At 48.1% G+C, this 8,941-nt stretch overlaps 1 pseudogene; it reads left to right on the top strand.

Annotated features, from left to right (window-relative positions):
* Positions 1-4,010: 4,010 nt before the first annotated feature.
* Positions 4,011-8,665, top strand: LOC123084126 (ATP-dependent zinc metalloprotease FTSH 5, mitochondrial-like; annotated as a pseudogene).
* Positions 8,666-8,941: the final 276 nt, after the last annotated feature.

Below are 8,941 nucleotides of genomic sequence, written 5' to 3'. Positions count from 1 at the left end.
CCAAGAAGAAGCAAGTTTTTGATAGAGATACACAGGGTTGTACCTAACATCATTGCTATTACAAGAGTGGACAACAACAAATATGCATCAACTATCCTATCTTGACTTTTAGATAAAAATCTGAAGAAAAGTGAACAAATCATCAACTATCCAAACTACTTGACTAGAACAAAGCTCCACAATCTCTCTTCCTTTTGCCGTCATACTGATCGTCTTCCGTCAGTGTCGAGAACAATGTCCGTGTATTTTCCTTTTGCTCCATTGTCAAGGAATGAAAGGATAACTTCAACACAAGCATATCTGACAGAATAAAAGGATGCTCGCGCATATTTCGGGCACAGTACAGACACAAACGCTCATATATATACGCGTATACTCATCCCTATGAACGCACACACGTACATCCTATTCCTACTAGTATAACGCACGTGCGCTGTCATAGGCTTTAAAAAAAATTAAAATGCTACTCACGAAGCTAAAATTACTTAGAACAATCTTCCGTAATTAAACACAAGACGTACTTAATTTGCTGAACCTATACCTAAACAAAGACGTGCAGGGAGGGAGACGAAAGGACCCTCCAACACTGTGTTGCTCGAGCGAACAAAGCTATAGTTGAATGATTAAAAGGACAGTGGTATTCCCAGCTCATCAGGGTAGAAGTCATGGTGCTCGCATTATTTCTGAATTTATTTTAGGATTTTCGGCGATGCGCTTTCAGTGAGAGTAGACATTCTCGTCGACGAGACACCTACAATGACTTCGTAAATCTCAAGATGATATGCCGGCTCAGTCTCTCGAAAATGCTCATAAGAGTAGGGTATGCGTGTGTGCGTTCATGGGGTGAGTGTATACGCGTATGTATGAGCGATTGCGTCTATACCATGTTAAAAAAATATTGTGTTGCTCGCGTATATTTCGGACACAGTACAGACACAAACGCTCATATATATACGCGTACACTCATCCTATGAATACACACACGTACACCTTATTCCTAGTAGTATAACGCACATGCGCTGTCACATGCTTTAAAAAAAATTAAGATGCAACTCACGGAGCTAAAATAATTTAGAACAATATTGCCTGAGCTTTCACCTTTTTTTTGACAATCAGGTAACACACATCATACTGTCAACCGAATAATATGTTATTGACAACTAAAAAATATATGTTTTTAGTTGAAATGAGTTGTGTTTTGTTCGTTCATCTCGGCACGATCCTAGTTCAAAACATCACAAATACAATCCGGCAGGTACTTGACCCAAGTTTTACATGACTTATATTCATATAACCCTCCTTCGCTAGTTGATACGAAAAAGGGTTTCTCCCTGCTTTGTATTACAAAGCAACCATCCGATACAACCAACGATAGGGGCTGGGGCGGAAGCAACACAAACACGCCCAAAAGAAAGACAAGAGAAAAAAAGAAAAGAAACAAATGCCGATAACGGCGGATCGACAAAAATGACAAAGCGTCGTGACTGCTGCGTCCATCGAAGATCGCCCACCAATCTTCGAGACTCCGAAGTGCCGGTACCCAACAAACACCTTCAAGAAGGGACGCGACGATGACGATGCTGCTACCAAGGGTTTTCCTCGGTACACGGCGAGGAGAGAGGAAGGGTAGCCCCGACGCCCTCCAGGAAGGTCCGGCGGCACCCTCAGGCGCCACCGCGTCGGTGTCGGCCAAGCCAACAAAGATTTCTCCCGATCCCAGCCTCTACCTCAGGCACTCCGGAGCTCGCCACCAGACCGACCACCACCCTGCGCCAACACGAACACGAAGCTTCCCACGCTGTCTTACCATGACACCACGAAGATGGTCTGCACAACGAAGAAGAGGAGCCGAGACTAAGGCAACAGCACCGTCGACATACGGGAGGGCCCCACCTCCACCGTCCACGACGGTAACCGACCGGACGCCATGGCAGGAGCCTACCTGGCTCGTGGCCCCACAGGCCCGACCGGGCCCTCAAAGGCCCGGACAGCTACCGGGCCATTCGCTAGTTGATGACCAGCTCCATTAGCCGAGGTCTCACCCATGGCACCCTGAACACCTCCCTTGCCGGCAGCCCATTGCAGCACAAAAACAACCACCCGTGTCTCGCTTTGCTGCATCAACGACGAGCGACGGCCACCGGCGGCCCGTTGTAACACACATTAATCACATGTTTATTAGTTTTGCAGTATCAACAGCGAGCGAGTGATGAGAGCGCATCATCAGCGACCACTCTTTGCAGCACTAAGCCCGACAACACTCCTTCAATAGCAGCAATCAACACTGGTTTGTGGCGCAGATCATCGCCCTTTGTAGCACTAGTGGAGCTCGACAACATTCCTTCAACAAGGACAATCAACACTGGTTTGTGGCGCGACAGACCATCGCCAGCAGAGGACGCAGTCTATGGCCACAATGACGAGCGGTGACCGGCTTTTCATTTTTGCATTAGCGTTGGGATGCCGGTGCTGGTGGAAGGCATGCGATGAGATCTGCAGGATTGCTATGCGGGATCCATGGGATTAGTACGACGAATATGATGGGGCGCATCCAACGGCTGTGGAGGCAGTTTACGTTTGTGCTCATATTAACCAGGTGACGTCTATCACATACACACACAATCTAAAAATGACAAAAGTAACCAAGCTTCATAATGGGGACATGGCAAGAATTGCCGTCAGCCACACCCTGGACATGACAAAGCCCTACAATACACAAGCAAAATGGGGAGCACGACAAAAATCGGGGAAATTGCCACCCCCTCCCCCAATGGCCAGGAAATTTCCAAGGCCGTCAAATGCGCCATTTGATTTATCGGCTGGGCCACAAAGCTCGCCACCACAACACCAGAATCCCCGATGAGGTGTTGCGACCCTTCCCAAAATATGTGTTCGGTTTGGTCGGCTGCTCCCTGCATCAGTCATTGGAGGAGCGAGCTCCCCAACGGCGGCCACGCCGACGACCCGGCGCCACCACCCCCTGTCCCCCGCCCGGCATCTGTACGGTGCCGAGGCCGCGATGCATGGATCCGTCGGCGCGGGTCCCTGCTCGCAGCCGGTGGAGAGAGCGCGCGCAGCGGCGGAGTACTGCTCGTGACGGCCGGCCTCACAGGTGAGCTCCGCCTCCGGTTCATGCCCTCCTTCTCCAGATACGGCGTGTGTTTTCGGATCAAAGCCTGAGTTGCTCGTTGAACCAGTTTGGGTTCAGAGTCGGATCCCGTTCCCGTGCGGATTCTTGCGTGGATCCGGCGTGATTGTGATCTGAGTCCGGCTACAGAGTTCAGGTGTGTGCGTAGCGTAGTACAGTCGGACTAGAGATACAAACACACACGCGATCAATCGACGCAAAAATAAAGGGAAATACTAACGCCCACACGTGTGGGCGTTCACAACACCGTCCAAACACGTTTAGAGCCATCAGATGAAAAAAAGCACGGATCTTGAAGCGTGCCCCAGCCACGTCATCAACTAAGCATGTGGTAGGAAGGACGAACGTGCCGCACGACTGAACGCAGCTCAGTTGCCTCCCATCGCCCGCACAGAGCCCACTTCCCCACCCACAGCCGTATCTCCCCCCCCCCCCCCCCCCCCCCACACACCCCCACTCCTCACCACCACATCTCAAATCCCTCATGGTGAGCACGGCGACCAAAGCGAGGGTGACGGTGAGGCGATGCTGGGTCGGCGTGGCTCCCCATGGCCGCCGAGGGGACGAGCATGCGGAGGTCCTCGACTACCTCAACGACGATGAGGAGGTAGCGCCCGTAGAGGAGAGCCTTGTCGTCGGCATGATGGGAGGCCCATGGTGGCTGATGCTGGAGTGGGCAGATCTGAACTCGGCTGATGGAGCACGCCGCCATCGGGGGAGACGACGAGCCCAGCATTGGCGAGCTCGATGGAGGAGCCGCGTCGAGAAAGGAAAGGTGGGAAAGGAGCTCGGAGGAGCCGCTCCGAGATGCGGCGGCTGCTTGGCGGTGCCCGGAGCGACGCGACTGGCGCGCCGCGCACTGATGCGGACGAGGCCGTCACGGCCTAGCTCGAGCGGCGCCCGGTCACAGGGCCGAGATGCGGTGGCTGTTGGCGGCGCCGAGCGCGACGTGGACATGCACATCCCACACTGCCGCAAGCGCGCCGCCATGGACCACGACCCTCCCATCCATCTTCAGGGTAACACTCCCTTCCTCCCTGTGTGCATCGACCGATGGATCTCTGTTGTTGCTACTGGAATCCTCATGTGGGTTTACTAATTTCTGTAGGATGTTGCTAGATTATTGAACTATGTGATTCGTCTGGTGCCTTTGATTAATTTCGTATAGCACCGAAACTAGTTAGAATCTGCTTGTAGGGTAATGAACGAGAGAGCACCAGGTTTCAGATCTGTGAACTTTTTTGTGGTTTCAGACTTGTGATCTTTTCATGGCAAATTTGACACAAAAATTCCATGGCAATTTTGTATATGCATTAGCCATTGCAAGTTTTATCTCTGTCCTTGTTCGTAAACAATGGCATTTTGCCACATATGACTTTTTCATGTGATTTGCCATGGCACATTCTTTATCTAAAAACATGGCAAACTTGCCATGGCACCTTATCCATGTTCGAAAACATCGCAAATTTATAGATATTCCAAAAACATGGCAACTTAGTATGTTCAACAACACGGCAAACTTCCCATGGCAACTTTTGCCATGTTCGAAAATGTGTCAAAGTTGTAGATGTTGAAAAAACATTTCAACTTAATATGTTCAACAACACGGCAAACTCGCCATGGCAACTTTTGCCATGTTCGAAAACATGTCAAAGTTGTAGATGTTCAAAAAACATGGCAACTTAGTATGTTCAACAACACGGCAAACTTGCCATGGCAATTTTTGCCATGTTCGAAAACATGTCAAAGTTGTAGAAGTTGCCGTGTTCGAAAACATGGCAAAGTTTGTAGATGTTCGAAAACATGGCAAAGTTGTAGATGTTAAAAAAACATGGCAACTTAATATGTTCAACAACATGGCAAACTTGCCATGGCAACTTTGCCATGTTCGAAAACATCACGTGTTTATAGATATTAAAAAAACATGGCAACATACTATGTTCAACGACATGGTAAACTTGCCATGGCAACTTTTGCCATGTTCGAAAATGTGTCAAAGTTGTAGATTTTCAAAAAAAAACATTTCAACTTAATATGTTCAAAAACCATGGCAAAGTTGTAGATGTTCAAAAACATGGCAACTTATTATGTTCAAAAACATTCAAATCTTGCCATGTCAAACTTAAAGGGCACGGCAATTGTTGTTCACGGGGCACGGCAAAAATATTTAATTTCACAAACCAAAAGTGGGATTTTTCTACATTTTCTTTGGAATGGGAACTTTTTACTTTTTTTGACATGTCATTTTTTACTAATTTTTTTGACATGGAAAATTTATTATATAGGGAATGGCAATTTTAATTTTAATACGATGGAAAATTTTACATTTTTCTAGAACATGAATTTTTTTAATATATAGCATGGCAAATATACTTATGTAGCCATGGAAATTTTTACTTTATTCCCATGGCAAAATTACTCTATTTTTGCCATGGCAAATTTTAATCCATTTTTGCCATGGCAAAATTTACTACAGTTTTTCCATGGCAAATTTTACTCTATTTTTGCCATGAAAAATACCACGGCATTTTTAACTTATGAATTTGCCATGGCAATATAATCTTTGTTTGTATGATGGGAGTTTCCATGTCTTGTTTTCTTCTGGGTCATAAAAAAAATCTTTTTCACCAATGGCATTTTTTACTTTTTATAGGGGTTGGTATTTTATTTTTCATATCGTAGCGAAAACTGGGCTTTTTTTGGTTACTGGGCTCTTTTTTGGTTTGACAGGGAAACGGCCTGTATGGCGATCTGGAGGCTGTTCGAGCGCTGGGGAGATCGTACGGAACGAAAACCGTTCGGTCGTTGTCCCTCCAGACCGGACGTGCGGGCAGCCTCCTCCCCTGCCACACGTGTGGCAGTTATCAGGATCCAAAATAAATACTGCTTGTCTTCTAGTCTCTATAAAAATAGTAAGATTATTATCATTATCAATCAATAATACGAGGCAAAGAAAAACAGACGGAAGTCGCCGACTTGGAGCAACGGAAACAAATTCCGAGCTCTGAGAGAAAAGTCCTGCCCTGTCCTGTCCACCATGGCCGGCCGGCTCGCTCTCTCCAGGGTATGTGTGCTACTTTTTCATCATGATTTCGCTCTGTTCTTGGGTTCAGGAGGTTGTTCCCGTCCAAAGGAACACTAGCTAGTCTTCTTTTTTGTACATGTACGTACATGTTATCTGATGCTTATCGATGCTGAAACTGCAGCTGCAAAGCACTGTCTCTCTGTCCTGTGTTTCAGATCGATGCCACTTATGTTAATGTATGGGTTGCGATTGGTATCTTCATATGGCCGCTTCTCCCTCCACCACACACATGAACTACATCCTTGATCGGTATATATACTTTTGTGGCAACTGCAAACTAGTGCTAGCTTGACTTAAACATGGCTAGTAACAATACTATTCTTGTTATTACTCTACATTCTACCGTGCCTTTTTGGTTGGTTGTTGCCATCAAGTTAGTAAGTTTCTGCTTGGTTTGGTTCTTAATCAATGCAGGCAGTGTGCTTAGGAATCTACAGCAGAGGTACCTATCAAGCTTTGTTAGTCAGAGGGTACAAGGCGTGCAGTCTGGCGCCGCTTCTCTTTCTAATAAAGGGATTCATAGGAGTGATCCACAAAGAGTTTTACACAACTTCATCAAAATACTAAATCGAGGTAGCCGACTTTTCTTTCGCCATGTTCACGAATTAGGAGTAGGGTGTGCATTTTTAGTTTTTTACACATAAACGACATGCGAATTGGCTTGATAGCTTTTGTGTGCATGGATGGATTCTGTTCTCTATGCAGGAATTTCAAATGCAGCAAGGGAGGAAGTAAGTGTTCTTAGCACAGGCATTGCGCCGGTGTATGTAGTAGAGAAAGGCCTGCTGAAAAAGCAGCTTCTGCGTACTTGTGGAGGCCTTGTATTTACTGGCTCTGCAATCTATGGCATTAAGGCTTTGATTGATAGTTATGTTAAGGATATGGCTGAAAATCTCGAAAACACAGAAGTTGGTAAATCTGGTGGTTTGAATGAAGTGGCCATGGAGATAAGCACAAAATTCAGTGACGTAAAGGGGGTTGATGAAGCCAAGGCTGAGCTTGAGGACATAGTTCACTACCTACGAGATCCCAAGGTGAGTGTGGCATTGCCATCAACATGTGTGCAGGCGTTCTAATTCAGCAATTCTTTCACGGTGCGGAGTTGTTGACCTTATTTTACATGCTTTGCAGCATTTCACACGCCTTGGTGGCAAGCTTCCAAAGGGTGTTTTGCTTATGGGCCCGCCTGGCACAGGGAAGACCATGTTGGCAAGGGCTGTGGCCGGGGAAGCCGGCGTCCCCTTTTTTCCGTGCAGCGGCAGTGATTTTGAGGAGGTCTATGTAGGTCTTGGGGCTAAGAGAGTGAGGGACCTCTTTCATGCAGCAAAGCAGCTGTCTCCTTGCATAATTTTCATCGATGAAATTGATGGGATTGGTGGGCGCAGACACGCAGGAGGTTCAATGTCGCAGAGGCAGACCCTGAACCAGCTGCTTCTTGAGATGGATGGCTTCAAGCAGAATGACGGGATCATCGTGGTCGCGGCGACCAACTTCCCCGAGTCATTAGATAGCGCCCTTGTCAGGCCTGGGCGTTTTGACCGTCAAGTCAATGTCCCTATTCCAGATGTTGAGGGCCGACGACAGATCCTTGAGGCTTACATGTCAAAAGTACGTATATAAGGCTTATTTTTCGCACTCTCTGATGCAAAGCTTTGACCTTAACTCCATGAATTCTTCCATGCAGGTGTCTACAGGCAAGGGTGTGGATGCAATGACCATTGCGAGGGGAACGCCTGGGTTTTCAGGTGCAGACCTTGCAAGCCTAGTGAACGATGCCGCTCTCAAGGCTTCCACGGATGGGGCAAGTGCTGTTGGGACTGATCACTTCGAGTACGTCAAGGACAAGATCCTCATGGGCAGCAAGCGCAAGTCGTTGGTGGTATCTGAACAATCCAGGAAGAAGACTGCGTACCACGAGGGTGGGCACGCCCTTGTTGCTATCCTCACAGACGGTGCTGAACCTGTCCACAAGGTCACCATTGCGCCCAGAGGAAATACTCTCGGTATGGTGGCGCAGCTGCTGGGGGAAGACAGTGAGCTGGAACTCTCCAAGAAGCAGTTGCTGGCGATGCTGGATGTGTGCATGGGAGGGCGAGTGGCTGAGGAGCTTATATTTGGAGAGGCCGGGATCACCACTGGTGTCTCATCTGACCTAAGCAAGGCGACTCAATTGGCGAAAGCCATGGTCACCAGGGTATGGTATGAGCAACCGGGTCGGCTTTGTTTCGTACGGCAATGACGGTGATGGTGGCACTGGCGTGACAACGGCCCTGGTTGATGAGGAGATAAAAGCATTATTGGATAACGCTTACCGGAACGCAAAAACGATTCTCACGGAGCACGACAAGGAGCTCCATGCGCTAGCAAATGCCCTCCCGGAGCATGAAACTCGCACTGGTGACCAGATCAAGGAACTAGTTTCGACACACTAGTAGAAAACAGGGCTTTGGTTCAGGCTGGGTCAGCCCATTAGTCCCGGTTCAGTCCAAAACTGGGACCAATGTGAGCATTGGTCCCGGTTCGTGAGCCCAGGGGCCCGGCCGGGCCACATGGGCCATTGGTCCTGGTTCATCTGGACCTTTTGGTCCCGATTGGTGGGATGAACCGGGACCAATGGGCCTCGCTCCTGGCCCACCACCATTGGTCCCAGTTGGTGGCTTGAACCGGGACCAAAGGCTCCCCTTTAGTCCTGGCTCATGTCACTAACC

This window comes from Triticum aestivum, chromosome 4A, assembly GCF_018294505.1.
Source record: "Triticum aestivum cultivar Chinese Spring chromosome 4A, IWGSC CS RefSeq v2.1, whole genome shotgun sequence".
Lineage (NCBI taxonomy): Eukaryota > Viridiplantae > Streptophyta > Magnoliopsida > Poales > Poaceae > Triticum > Triticum aestivum.
This window is presented reverse-complemented; position numbering and strand designations above follow the sequence as displayed.